General features: G+C 44.1%; 1 long non-coding RNA gene across 2 annotated transcripts; it reads right to left on the bottom strand.

Moving 5' to 3' along the window:
- Window positions 1-7499: 7499 nt before the first annotated feature.
- LOC310833531 lies at window positions 7500-9776 on the bottom strand. 2 transcript variants are annotated; one of them, XR_014558754.1, is made up of 2 exons: window positions 9687-9776; window positions 7500-8480 (listed from the first exon to the last, which is right to left on the bottom strand). It is a non-coding gene; the product is annotated as an uncharacterized lncRNA (long non-coding RNA). The 2 variants fall into 2 exon arrangements; XR_014558755.1 differs by having other exon boundaries at window positions 9692-9766.
- Between the last annotated feature and the right edge of the window lie 4476 nt (window positions 9777-14252).

Below are 14252 nucleotides of genomic sequence, written 5' to 3'. Positions count from 1 at the left end.
GAATGTCATTTTCTGATTTTTTTTCCACAGTCGTCTTCGAATGTTCATTCTGTGCCTGAGTTGCGAGTCCTTAGAATTTTCGGCAAGGGTTGCAGTCACTTCTGGGTAGCGACAGCGGAGAACAAAGGCTGGGGGAGATGGCTGCACCAGCGGAGATGGGAGCAATTCCCTCGCAGCACAGAGCGGGAGCACAGGGGTTGCATTGATCGACGCAGAGAGGCTGGTCAGAACAGTGGAGAGCTGGGCCCGGAATGGATATAGTGAACGGTGGTGGCTGAATGGTCACGGTGGAGGTAGGGCATCTGCTATAGCACTGGGTCTTTCCACAAGACATCTTTGTTGAATGGATCTAAGGAAACAGATCAAAAGAATGTAAGAGCCTGCTGCATTTGGTTATGGCCCATCTAGTCCCACATTCAGTTCTTCCAGTGGCCAACCACTTTCCATCCTGCAGTGTCCCACAAAGGAACTGGCTAGTACATCAGCATTCAATGACTGAAGTTTCCCCTAAAGCTATTAGAATTCAAATATTTTGAATACACTAATTCATATTGCCTAAACTTACCTGATTCTTCAAAGAGCAGGACTCAACTGGAGCGTCTCAGTGTTGAGGGAGGTTGATGGTGTCTCAATGCATCTCAGGGCTTTTTATACCATTCCTTTCCAGAAGGTCCCAATTAACTGCTAGCGTCATGTCCTATAATATAATATTCATCCTGTTCCAAGGTGTGAGTTCACCATCCATACTCATTTGTCCTGCCTGGTGTTTCATCCCATAGGCAGGATCCTCCCTCCGGAAATTGCTAGAGTCCAAATGCTTGCAAACTCTGACTTTGGAGAATACTGAGCTAAAACAGCCTTCCTAGCTCAACAGCTCAATTTCATGGAATCATCCCATTGGAAATGACCCCAAGACTCATCTAGTCCCAAACCTGCAATTCAGGAGTATGCAAATGGCTCAAAATAAAGATATATGCCGATTCACAGTGATGGGATGTCTACCACCACAACCACGGGTTGGCATGAGACAGGCCAGCTGGTACTCCAACACCATGATCCACCAATGCATCCCCTGCCTCAACCACCTGAGCCAGACACCTCCCTATGCTTAGGGGTAGGACCAGCTGTTCTCCCTGGTATATCAGTTTATAGTCAGGATCCTCCCTCTGAAAATTGCTAGGGTCCCCTGCCTTAACCACCTGAGCAAGACATCTCACTAGGGGTAGGACCAGTTATGAACATGCAGAAATTCACCTTATTTTGTGGAACTCCCCCATTCACACAAGTAATGGCAAAGATGATGTTCAGAGGCTATTTGCATCCCATCTCAGTTGATTAGAGTGCAGTGCTGATAGCACCAGTGTCATGGGTTTGATCCCCATATAAGCCTCGTGTATATTTTTGCAGTGCAGAATGTTGGACTATAGGACCCCTGAGTTCCCTTCCAACTTAAAAATTCTATGATTCCTTGATTCCATGAAATTGGGCTACTTTAGCTCAGTTTCACCCAAAGTCACGTTTGCAAGCATTTGGACCCTAGCAATTTCCGGAGGGAGGATCCCGCCTATGGGCTGAAACACCAGGTGGAACAAATGAGAATGTGGAGTGAAATCACACTTTGAGACAACCTGGATATTGTAGGATGGGACATGATGCTAGCAGTTAATTAGAACCTTCTGAAAAGGAACAGTATAAAAAGGCCTGGGATGCAAGGAGACACCATCATCCTGCCTCAACACTGAGACAACTTCTCATCCTCGTTGAGTCCTCCTCATTGAAGAATCAGGTAAGTTTGGTTAATATACATTACAGAATGTTCAAAACCTTTGAATTCCAACAGCTTTGGGGGGGGGGAGTAGATTTTAGTATATGTATTGAGGTCAGAGGAGGCAGGGGTTCAAGAGGATTATTTATTCTGTACTCTGGAATTTCCATGAACATCTCAACAATTTAAGCAATATCATACCACATTTAAATATGATGACTCTTGAGAATGTGGTGTTTAAAGGGCGCTTAGAGTTACTACAGGGGGGCATTTCCTCATCCTGTTCCTTGGGAAAACGGATGATTGTTGAATGAATGAATGAATGAATGAATGAATGAATGAATGACTCTAAATTAGGCCACATTAAAAATAACGAATCTTGGGAACTGTAGTACTTTGGAGTGTTTAGAATCAGTAAAGCACACAGTTCCCTCTCAGAGTTTTCCATTAAAAAACTACCATTACCCAGGATTCTTGGGGGAAAGCCAAGACTGTTTAAAGAAATAAGATGCAGCTTAAAATGCTCAGTATTGATGCGGCCTTACTCATGTCCATTAGCTTGAATGGGTGCGCTCTACATAGGACAGCCACAAGTGACAATCCATGGTAGGCTTCCCTAAAGGAAAAAGAAGGTTGTCAGCAGGTGCCAACAACAATACAGCAAAGGTATTTACCATCAAGGTGCAGGGATTTCCAGAGTCATTGACCATGCTTATTTTAATCTATTCTGTTCCACACTATCAGTTGTGTTGAACCACAATGGCTGTCCTCAGCCTCCATGGCTGAAGGTGGAAGTCTTTCTGAATATCAGTTGCTGAAAACCACAGGAGGGAAGAGGGATGTTGTGCTTGGGACCGGCTTGTGGGCTTCCCAATGGGGGCATCTGGTTGGCCAGTGGGAGAACAGGATTAGATGGGCTATTAACTAATCCAGCAAGCTCTTCTTATGTTCTTCTGATGTGTTTCTTTAGATCCATTCAGCAAATATGTCTTGTGGAAAGACCCAGTGCTATAGCAGATGCCCCAACTCCATCGTCACCATTCAGCCACCACCGTTCACTATTTCTTTCATGTGTTGGAAAAGAGAGTCTGCCCAGCCACGTACATTGGACAAACAAACAGACGAATAAATGCACGTATCGCAGAACACAAGAATGCCGTCAAAAAAGAAGAAAAAACTTCCTCTCTTTTCCAACACATGAAAGAAACAGGACACGAAATTAATTTTGCAGATTCCAAATTGCTCTTTAACACGGAACATCACCACAAGAGAATAATCATGGAAGCCATCGAGATAGAGAAACACCCTCACAACATGAACAAGCGTGACGACACATCCCGCTTGCCAGACATCTGGAAATTAGCCCTCCCCACAAAAACTGACACCAGATCCAGAGGCACACAGAACGCCAACACCAATCAACCACACCAGACCCAAACCCAGACCCTCTCCACAGATGAATTACTGACACCATCCAGTAGCCAGTCCATGGTGGCACCTCCGGATGCTGCACCCCCCTGCAATCCCTACACAGATCTGGCTGACACAAGCCACAAAACCACAGCTCGCCCCTATACACGAAGCCAAGCCAAAGCACAACTAAGTGCAATACAGCCATCTTCTCAGGAAAACTCTTCACAAAGTTCAAGAGGTCAAGACACAAAGACTTTAGCAACTAATCCACACCTAATGACCCACCTAAGTGGTACTCAGGATATCACTCAAGAAATCACTCAAGGTATCTCTCAAGTAATTAAGGAACAAAAGAAGAAAAGGCACACTAGCCTGGGAACTTCCTCTCTGCCCAGAACATTGGAGGCTAGACACCACACCCCCTCTACAGTATTTATAGGAACTCAAACATTGAGATCCCGCTCTGTTCCAGTAACAAGAAGCCGAAAGCACCAGCCTGAAGATGACGAGTGAGACCTCGTCGAAACGTCGCCTAGACACCCCAACTTTTACACGGGAAGACACCCGAGGACACCAAAACCTGCATATATATATATATATATATATATATATGCATGCTGGGGGGGATATCCTTTCCTACCTCTGATTTGGTCAATCCTCAAAGAATGCAAAGATTGGTTGCTGAAGAATCCTAATTAGGATTAATAAATTAGCGAATGGCAGGCTTGCAAGAACAGAAATCAAGATCACTTGGGGAAATTGCCCAGATTTCACAACAGTAAGAAAAAAAGGCTTTGTAGCCAAACAACACCGTAACACCGTTCTGCAATGGCAAGAAATCCAACTATTGTGTGTCATCATTGAGGCAATCTCACTTGGGCTGCTCTGTGCCTTCAGTTGAAAGAATGATACATTTTCTCGTTATGAGGCTCTAATTAAATGCTCAAAGTGTTTTCCAGCATGTAGCTGCCAAGTTTTTTCAAGCATTGTTTTCATTTCTTTAGGTCTTCATCCCTACGTAGCTGTTTGTTCTTCCTCATCTTTCACCTCGTACGTGGAGTCCTCCCTTGGCAACTTGCTTTTTTGGCCAAAGCATTCCAGAAGTGAATTTGAGCAGGGCTGAATCAACACAAATGATGGAATCTCCCACGCCATGGGAATGTAAGAAGAGCTAGACTGGAAAGTGCTCTTGAGCTGGGAATCCCAAGTGGGGAAAAAGATGCTGCTTCTGGGTTTCCTATTAAAAATATGAGAAGGGTCCTGTTGGATCAGGCCAATGGCTAGAGTAGTATCCTGTTCTCAAAATCTCCACTCAGGCACCAATGGGAAAGTCTCAAGCACAACCTGAGCACAGTTGCACTCTGGGAGATCTGCTTGGCCACTCTGGCAACAGAATGCTAGACTAGGTGGGCCTGGTCCAACAGGGCTCTTCATATTTTATTTTATTTTTTACATATATACATCCCAGCGTACGAGAAATGTAGGGCCATGTCCCTATTTGTGCTACATGGAAGCTTCACCATTCAGTGTGAGTCTTCCCAAATTGCCTAAACAACTGGGTAATGACTGTTCTCACCCAGGGAGAAAGGGTTATTGTGGGGATTAAATGAGGAGGGAAATTACCATGTACCCCACCTTGAGCTCCTTAGTGGAAAAGGTATGATATAAATGAAATAAGTAAGTAAGTAAGTACAGTGGTACCTCGGGTTGCAGACGCTTCATGTTACGTGATTCCGGTTTGTGCACCGTGCTGAACCCAGAAGTACCGGAATGGGTTACTTCTGGGTTTCGGCACTCGTGCATGCGCAGAAGCGCTAAATTGTGCTTTACACATGAATTGTGACCCGTGCATGCGCACACGCGGTGGTGCAGGTTGTGAGTGTGCCTCCCACACGGATCACATTCACAACCCAAGGTTCCACTGTACTGTAACTCATCCTGGAAACTCATGGTGAAAGGCAGGTAAGAAATCTAATGAACAATAATAAAAGTGTGATAGTTCTGTTAAGAAAAAGGTTTTCAATCATAACTATAGTAATAGTACACATTAATACAGAACTGAAGCAAATGGGAGTTTTGAAAAATGAAAAAACTAGAAGAAACCAAGACTGATGGATCTACTCCCTATGATAATTAGGATTGATGAAGAAGGAGCGGAGGTTACATTTATTACTCTAGTGAGAGAGTAATATACTTTCTCACATTTTCTGGGCATGTTTACAGACACAACCTGTAGCCTTGCAACAAAGGACTTGAAGAAAACTCCTCCCTGTTCTAGACACCGTGTTCTAACTCCATGGGTCCTTAAAATCTCTCTTTGATCTAGTATTGCTGGTATAACTCAATAGTCCCTTGTACTCTGAAACCGTGTGAATCAATCTATTATGACAGAAACAGATCACCACTCTCTAGCTATGACTAAGTATACTTCTGACTATACGTGCCTACCCACTCTGACACACCCACAAAGTTGACAAATGCTGTACGACTAGTAATTTATTTTTTCCAATTATCCACTTGCTAATGAAAAAAAAAACACAAAACAGTAAAGCACCACAGGATTCTGAATCAACTGTACGCAATGTATCAATGTTGTATTTCTCAGCATTAATTCTGGAAGCACAATTGGGCATCCCTGCAACAATAGAAGCACAATACATCTTAGATATATTCCTATTCTTTTTTAGATATGACCTGTTGTCTTAATTCAACACACGAAACTCACAAAATACACTAAATACACCTTCTTGAATTGTTTCATAGTCCTACAGAAATCTTTCTGGGCCTGCCCAACCCTCAAAGGCTTGTCTGAAACAGCTATCTGGTTGTTGGCCAGTGATTACAATTGATGGTTACAAATCAGGCCTGCCAAATTGGCTCTTTCAGTCTCCTCATAGATGCCAGGGAAATAATGAAAATTATAGATGTGCACTAGCCATCAGTTTTCCATAAATGACCCAGCATGCTGCAACTGGATGCGATTGACAGAGCTTGCAACATCCCTTCCTGGAAGGAGGATGATTAGGCAAGTAGTGAAGCCTTTAGGTATAACATTATTTAATGACTCTAAATTTGAGGTATAACATTACTCCTTAACTCGGCTGAGTTAAGTAATGGCCATGGGAAATGACTTCAAATAATTATAGTAATTACAGGGCCAGGCGAATGCATTACTATTCACAAATTACAACACAGCACACAGAGAAACAAACTTGGTTCGTTGTGCTCAGGAGACGTGCAGAAAAAGTCTGCTCAAGAGGAATTCTTCTTTCTTCCACATGGTGAACGTGCTGGAGAATTTTAGAAGCTTGGCGTAATGAAATCTTAGAATCATAGAATTGCAGAGTTGGAAGTGACCCCCCCAAGCTCATCTGGTCCAATTCTCTGCAATACAGGCATCTCAAGTAAATCATCCCTGACAGATGGCCACCCAACCTCTGCTTAGAAACCTCCAAGGAAGGAGAGTACACAACCCCTCGAGGGAGACCGTTCCACTGCCAAACACCTCTTACAGTCAGAAAGTTCTTCTTAATGTTTAGTCGTAATCTCCTTCCTTGGAACTTGAATCCATTGGTACGGGTCCTACCCTCCGTTGCAGGATAAGCAAGGTCTTCTAAGTAAGTATCAAATTATATTCCCCGGAGAAGAACTCCTCCCCCCTTATTAAACCATCACACTCTGCTGCATAGGAAACTCTAAAATGACTCTTTATTGCAGAAGATATATTGGCACAGTGGCAGACTTGTGGTAAGACTTGTGTTGTGATGAGCAGCATGTCTTATGGGGGGGGGGAGGATTATGCAGCGAGGGGGAGGCCAGATGACACCAACCAGGACCAGGAAAGTGTCGGAGGTTCCTCACAACCGAGCTGAAATGGCTCTCCCCCATGACGTACTTTGGAATCTATCGAGCTCTCCTCCGACAGTGATTAAGGACCTAAGCCTTTAATGAGGCTTCAGGCACGTTCCCTCATTACGCAGAGTACCCTGACAGCAGAAGACCAGCTAGAAATACGAGCTACTTTGCTACGTTTATTTCTAACTACGCAGGACAGAAAAGAATATGCATCTGCACTCTGTGAGAATCAGTGAATAACTGGACAAAGAAACAGGAAACCAGTAAGATCAGCATCTGTCTCCCATCTCCCGTGAGACTTCCAACAGAAAGATGGTCGTTACACTGTTCCTCACAGGACTTCACATATTGTTATTTTTTGGGGGGCGGAGGGGGGAATGAAGTAGTTACTTTTCACCTTTAAAAGTATCAGCACATGAGAATCTGGATATCAAAAGGAATACATGAACACAGCAGGAAACTGGAGTTTTGATGCAGTAATGCATTTATTCTGAAAGGGAAGAGACACGCAATTCCACATGTTGAATTTCAGGTAACACAGAGTGCCAAATCAGACTCCACATGAAGACATGCAGTATCAAAAACAGATAGTGTGTTTGTTTGTTTGTTTGTTTTAAATGGAAACATGGACCAGCATGTTACAACATGGAGGACTAGTTCGTGCAAACATTGAGTAGAACTTAACCAACTCAACTACATTTTTTAAAATAATAATAATAAGAATAGCCTAACATTGTTAGATGAGTATTGATGGACAAATCTCCCACGATGAAGACTTTATTACTCTTCTTCTCCTACAATTGCAATCACAGTGGAACATTGCATTTAAAATAGGGCACCTCTTCAGCTAAAACAGGGCAATAGTGAGGCACCACAGGTTTCATCACTGCCCAATGAGAATACAATGTTCCTGGCTTAGAACATGATTCAGAATCCAAAGTGCGGAACTCGTGTTGAGGACAGGCACAGGTGACTGCCTCAGCAGATGTGAAAGGGGGTCCTTTAAGTTAGAAGGTGGTATATTGGAACATAAATTTTTGAACTCATGTCTACAGTGGAGCCAACATCTGGATTTCTTGCTCCATGGTCCTCCTCTTATTCATTCTGTGGTTGGTGGCTTCAGGGTTTATTCTCACTGGCAAGAGCTGCATGCACCCTCACTTTTTGACACATATTTTTTGGAGTAGATGCTGGTTGAACTCAAACCAGAGTTTGGACGGCTGTAGATTGACCCATGTCCACCATGGTGTGCCCCTCCATGGTAGGGGATCATGCGAGCACAAGGGTTGTGTTGCTCAATGCAGAAAGGTTGGTCGGGGCAGTGGATAGCTGGCCCAGGAATGGTGAGGACAAAGGGAGGTGGCTGAATTTGGATGGTGGAGGGAGGGCAGCTGGCGTAGCAATGGTTCCATCTGGAAGACATCTTGGCTGAAGTGGATGTATAGATCTGAAAGGACACATCAGGTGGAGAGTTGACAAAGTGGAGAAGAGTAAACAGTAATGCAATTTCACAGTGTTCTGGTTCTCCAACAGACATTTTAAAACCAAAGGCCCATCCAGGCCAGCTTCTCGTAGTGGCCAGCTAGATGCACCAATGGAAAGCCCACAATCAGGATCTGATTACAGTAACCACTCTCTCCACTTGTGATTCCTAGCTGCTGCTAACCAGAGTTATACTGCATTTCACAGTGGAGGGTGAATCTAGTCATTGTGGCTAGTAGCCATTGATAACATTATCCTCCATGTGTCCAGCTTCAGTCTCCTTCAGAATAGGCCCACTGAATTCAATAGGCAGGAATAATTTAGTTCAGGGATAGCCAGCAATGCCTGTACCAGGTGTTCTGGACTACAAGTCCCATCAGTCCCAGCCAGCTTGATCAATATAGCCAGGGACAATCAGAGTTCTAGGTCAAAGCATCTGAAGGACATTGCATCGGCTACCCCTGCCTTTGCTTCACTTATATCAACTGGCCTACCTTGAATATAACTTATCTGGATAAAACCCCATAAAAAATAAAACAAGATAACTAAATCTAACACGATAATACAGTGGTACCTTGGGTTACATATGCTTCAGGTTACAGACTCCGCTAACCCAGAAATAGTACCTTGAGTTAAGAACTTTACTTCAGGATGAGAACAGAAATTATACGGTGGCAGCTGGAGGCCCCATTAGCTAAAGTGGTGCTCCGGGTTAAGAACAGTTTCAGGTTAAGAACAGACCTCCGGAACGAATTAAGTACTTAACCCGAGGTACCACTGTAGAGAGATAGATGATAGATAGATAGCTTATTGGAGACTTGCCATCAAGTTCTTGGCCAATGGATGGGATATAAATAATAAAACTATTATTATTTAATATTATTACCTACAACCCCTCTACTTCCTTGTTCACCTTCTGCTAAATGATAAAAAACTATTCATAGATTCTGAGTAGGCATCACCAACACACTAAGGTGTCCCTTCTGCACTGATCACCAACTTTCTGTGCCTTAAGCTTCTGCCTAAACAGATTTAGAATGGCTTAAAAAGCTGAAATAAAAAGCAGTGCACCTTAACAGGAAAGAAATGGACTTTCATGGTATATTTTTCTTTTTCTTTTCCACCTCCAAGATTACGAAAAGGCCTTAAGTTAAAATGAATTATAGCATACCTTACCAAGCTCTGCAGTGAAAAGTACTCGAGTTGAGTGTCTCCGTGCTGTGGGAATCTGGCGATGTTGCTGTGTCCGCTTGGGGCTTTTATCTATGTATCCTGAGACGATGATGAGTTTTATTTTCACAAGATTCCAATTAATTCCTAATAGCATTTTTCCTTGAGTCACTTCCAAGTAGTTTCAAGGAGTGATGTTATGATTCATAACTCTTCTTCCTTGTTATTGATGTTGCACGCCATAGTTGGGTCATTTCCCTGGAAATTGCTATGGGTCCAGCGTTTCAAAAGTGGTTTGGGGTGTTTCTTGAGTTTTGGTGTTTCTTGAGTTTGATCTCCCCCAAAGCAGAATTGGCAAAGCCTCTTGTCCTTTCCTGAGTGGCATAACAGCTGAAAGATTTTGAAGTGTTGGGAAGCTGAGAGTTGTTAAAGGAGTTGAGAGATGTTAGGAGACCATGATTCCTGCAAAGCGCTACAGTTTGTGGAGTGGTTTAACAAGCAATGCCTCTCCACAGGGGACACTGGGAACTGCAGCTGTATGAGGGGAATAGGGTTCTCCTAAGAACCTTTAACACCCTCATGAAACTACAGCTCCCAGAATCCTTTGAGGGAAGACATGACTCTGTAAAGTGGTATAATAGTGCCCCTCTTGCAATTCTGTACCGTCTTCTTCTTCTCTGGAAGGGTCAGGCTGGGAAGGTGGTCTCCGCCATTCCTCCTCTGCCCAGTCCCTGACAGCTATATTATTTCCCCTCTTCTGACTAGCTTGCCAGGACATCCAGCTAAGAAACTGATTGTAGGCTGAATCCAGTGTCAGTCCCACCCAGGGCTTTTCTCAGGTTGAACTCACAGGAACACAGTTCTGGGACTAATCACTAACTTAATCATAACAATTATGGGTTGTTTCTCATACTGGACTACTCTGAGTTAGACCAGTTGATATCAATGGACTTAACTAACTGATTCATAATAACTTTCAGTTTAATCCATTTTTTTTGTCCTACTCAGAGTAGACCCACTGAGGAACATAACTTACTTAGGTCCGTTAATTCCAGTGGATCTGAATATTTGAATGTTATTTCTGCAGGTAGAACCTTCCATACCTGATATTCTTTAAGTCCCTGGTGCTCCTCAACTGGGAAATTAGTTGAATATTGATCTGTTCTATTGAGGAAGGAACAAGGCTCATTGTTAAAACTGAGAAAGGAGATGAAGGCCTCCTGAGGAGAGGTAAGGAGCTACTTGGGAATTCTAATAGAAATGTATTTTCTTCTGTTGTTGCAGGGATGCTAATTCTGCCTCCGGAATAAATGCGGAGAAATACAGCACTGATACAGTGACTACAATTGATTCAACATTCCATAGTGCTTCCGGTTTGGTTTGGTTTCCCCCCCCAAATAGCAATTGGATGATTGGAAAAATAAATGACAAGTCATACAGCATTTGCCAACTTTGCCAGTGTGTCAGAGTGGGTAGGCAAGTATAGCCAGAAGTATACTTAGTCATACCCAAAGAGGGGTGATTTATTTTTGTCATAATAGATTGATACACACATTTTCAGTGTGTGTGTGTGTGTGTGTGTGTTCCTCTGTTTAGTGTCTCAGCTGTGAAAGCTTCTTCCCACCCCTCAAGAGAAAATGAATTTGCCACTTGAATGGTTTTACCTAGGAGGAGAGCAGAGGTAGGCACATGGAGGCCAACAGGCCAGTCTTGTAGGAATAGACTTTATAAGCGGCATCTGCCCAAACATTTTACTCTTCTTTGCTGTGGCACCTGTCCTTCTTCCTTGAGTGAGGTCAGGCATTACCTAGGTGTTTGGGCAATGTGGGGAAAGTCACACTTATCTGGTATGGTGAAGCTTCAGTGTAGCACATTTAAAATATAGGGATGTGGCCATACATTTTTTTTGTGGGGGTGGGTGGGTGGGTGTATTTATTTAAAAGAATTGCCCATTCAGTCCAGCCTACTGCTCTCACAGTGCCCACCCAGATTCCTGTGGGAAACTCTCAAGCAGAACTAGAGCACGAGAGCACATCTGCTTGGCCTCTGTGAGAACAGGCTGCTGGACCAGGTGAGCCATTAGCCTGATCCTACAGGGCGCTTCTTATGTTCTTTATGGGAAGCCTAGAAGAAGGACTTCATCACAACATCACCTCTCCTCACTTGGGATTCCCAGCAACTGGCATTCAGGGGTATATTGCATGCAATGGTGGAGGTAGAACATAATCAATGTAATGTGTAGCTATTGGAAGCCTTATCCTCCAGGAATTTGTAACATCCCATTAACATTTGGATTAGACTGATGTGTGTAGGAGAAGACCATCAGTAGCTGCTGACTGTCGTGGCCATATGACCTTCAGCTTCAGAGGCAGTAGGTCTCTCTGCCTACTAATTGCTGGTGAAGAAGAGTGGGATGGGGCCGTTGACTTCCTGCCTTGTATGTAGGCTTCCCAGAGGCATCTGGCTGGCCAAAGTGAGAAGAGGAAGGTGGACCAAAGGGGCTTTTGGTCTGGTTCCTAAGAATGTAAGGAAAATCTTCTGCATCAGGTCAAAGGCCCATCAAGTCCAGAACACTGTTCCTCCAGTGGCCAGCACAAATCCGCTTGAGAAGCCTGAAAGCTTAACAGCCCTCTCCAGCTTGGCTCGACTTACATTCACATGGATGTGACATTCCAGAGTTTGCATTGATTCAGCCCTGCTCAAAGTCACTTCCGGGAACGCTTTGGCCAAAAAACAACTTGCCAAGGGAGGACTCCACGTACGAGGTGAAAGATGAGGAAGAACAAACAGGGACATACTGTAGGGGTGAATGGCTAAAGAAGAAGTACCGTAAATTTCGCTCTATAACACGCAGATTTTTTCTCCTAAAAAGGAAGGGGAAATGTCTGTGCGTGTTATAGAGCGAATGTGTGGTCCCTGGAGCCGAAAAATCAAGCAAAAATCAAATCGCGGGGCTGCACGCTGCACAGAGAAGCGAAACTTGAAAAGAGAAAGCGGCTGCTTTCCTGCATTCTGCCTCAGGGTCTTACTGCCCACCCTCCTCTGTTTCGTTGCTGTGTTTGCTGAAACGGAACAAAGAGCAGGGAAAGCCCCTCCCCTCCAGGAAAGCTCCGGTGCTGCTGGGGGAGAGGGAGAGAGAGGGGGGAAGGGAGAGAGAGGGGGAGGGAGAGAGAGAGAGAGAGAGAGAGAGAGAGAGATGGCTGGCTGGCTGGCTTGGGTGGGGGAAAACTTTTGCCTTCCTTTCCTCCCTACCCCTCTCCTGCATTCTTAGCCAGCTGCTTCTCTGCACACCCCTCTCCTGCTCCTTGTCCCTTCTGTGTTTTTCCTTCCCTCCCCACTTAAAATGTGGTTACAAAGCATAGATCCTCAGGATCTTTGCATTGGGTCACCCCAAATTCACCATCAGATCACATAGCATGTCCATGGCTACAGCCTGCCCCCCCAAAATCACGCACCCACTGTTGCCTGGGGCTGCAATGGTGCAAAAATGTGGTTAAAAAGCATAGATCCACAGGGATTCTCAGGATCTTTGCATTGGGTCACCCCAAATTCACCATCAGATCACATAGCATGTCCATGGCTACAGCCTGCACCAAAAAATCAGGCACCCACTGTTGCCTGGGGCTGCAATGGTGCAAAAATGTGGTTAAAAAGCATGGATCCACAGGGATTCTCAGGATCCTTGCATTGGGTCACCCCAAATTCACCATCAGATCACATAGCATGTCCATGGCTACAGCCTGCACCAAAAAAATCACGCACCCACTGTTGCCTGGGGCTGCAATGGTGCAAAAACGTGGTTACAGAGCATGGATCCACAGGGATTCTCAGGATCTTTGCATTGGGTCATCCCAAATTCACCATCAGATCACATGTCTGTGGCCACAGCATGAAGCCCAAAAATGATACATCCACTGTTTCATTCAGAATGTTTTTTCCCTTGTTTTCCTCCTCTAAAAACAATGTGCGTGTTATGGTCAGGTGCGTGTTATAGAGCGAAAAATACGGTATCTGAAGAAGTGTGCATGCACACAAAAGCTCATACCTAGAACTAACTTAGTTGGTCTTTAAGGTGCTACTGGAAGGAATTTTTTGTTTTGACTATGGCAGACCAACACGGCTACCTATCTGTAACTGGAACTATTAAAGAAATAAAAACACTGCTTGAAAAGCCTTGGCAGTTGCATGCTGGAAAACACTTTGGGTGTTTAATTAGAGCCTTGTGACAAGAAAATGCATCATCCTTTCAACTGTAGGCACAGAGCAGCCCAAGTGAGATTGCCTCGATGATGACACACACTAGTTGGATCTCTTGTCATTGCAGAAAGGTGCAGTTTGGCTACAAATCCGCTGCCTTTTTTTGGCAATTTCCCCAAGTGCTCTTGATTCCTGTTCTTGCAAGCCTGCCATTCACTAATTAAGTAAGTGTATCCAGGATTTCTCAGCACCAAATCTTTGCACTCTTTGATGCCTGACCCAATCAGAAGTAGGAAAGGATTTTTTTTCCCCACAGCAAACTTTCTTATTATCAAATTTTCAGAAAAAAATTAGTATGCAGCTCTGTTTC

The sequence above is a fragment of the Podarcis gaigeae genome, assembly GCF_964106915.1.
Source record: "Podarcis gaigeae genome assembly, chromosome: 16".
NCBI classification, from domain to species: Eukaryota; Metazoa; Chordata; class Lepidosauria; order Squamata; family Lacertidae; genus Podarcis; species Podarcis gaigeae.
This window is presented reverse-complemented; position numbering and strand designations above follow the sequence as displayed.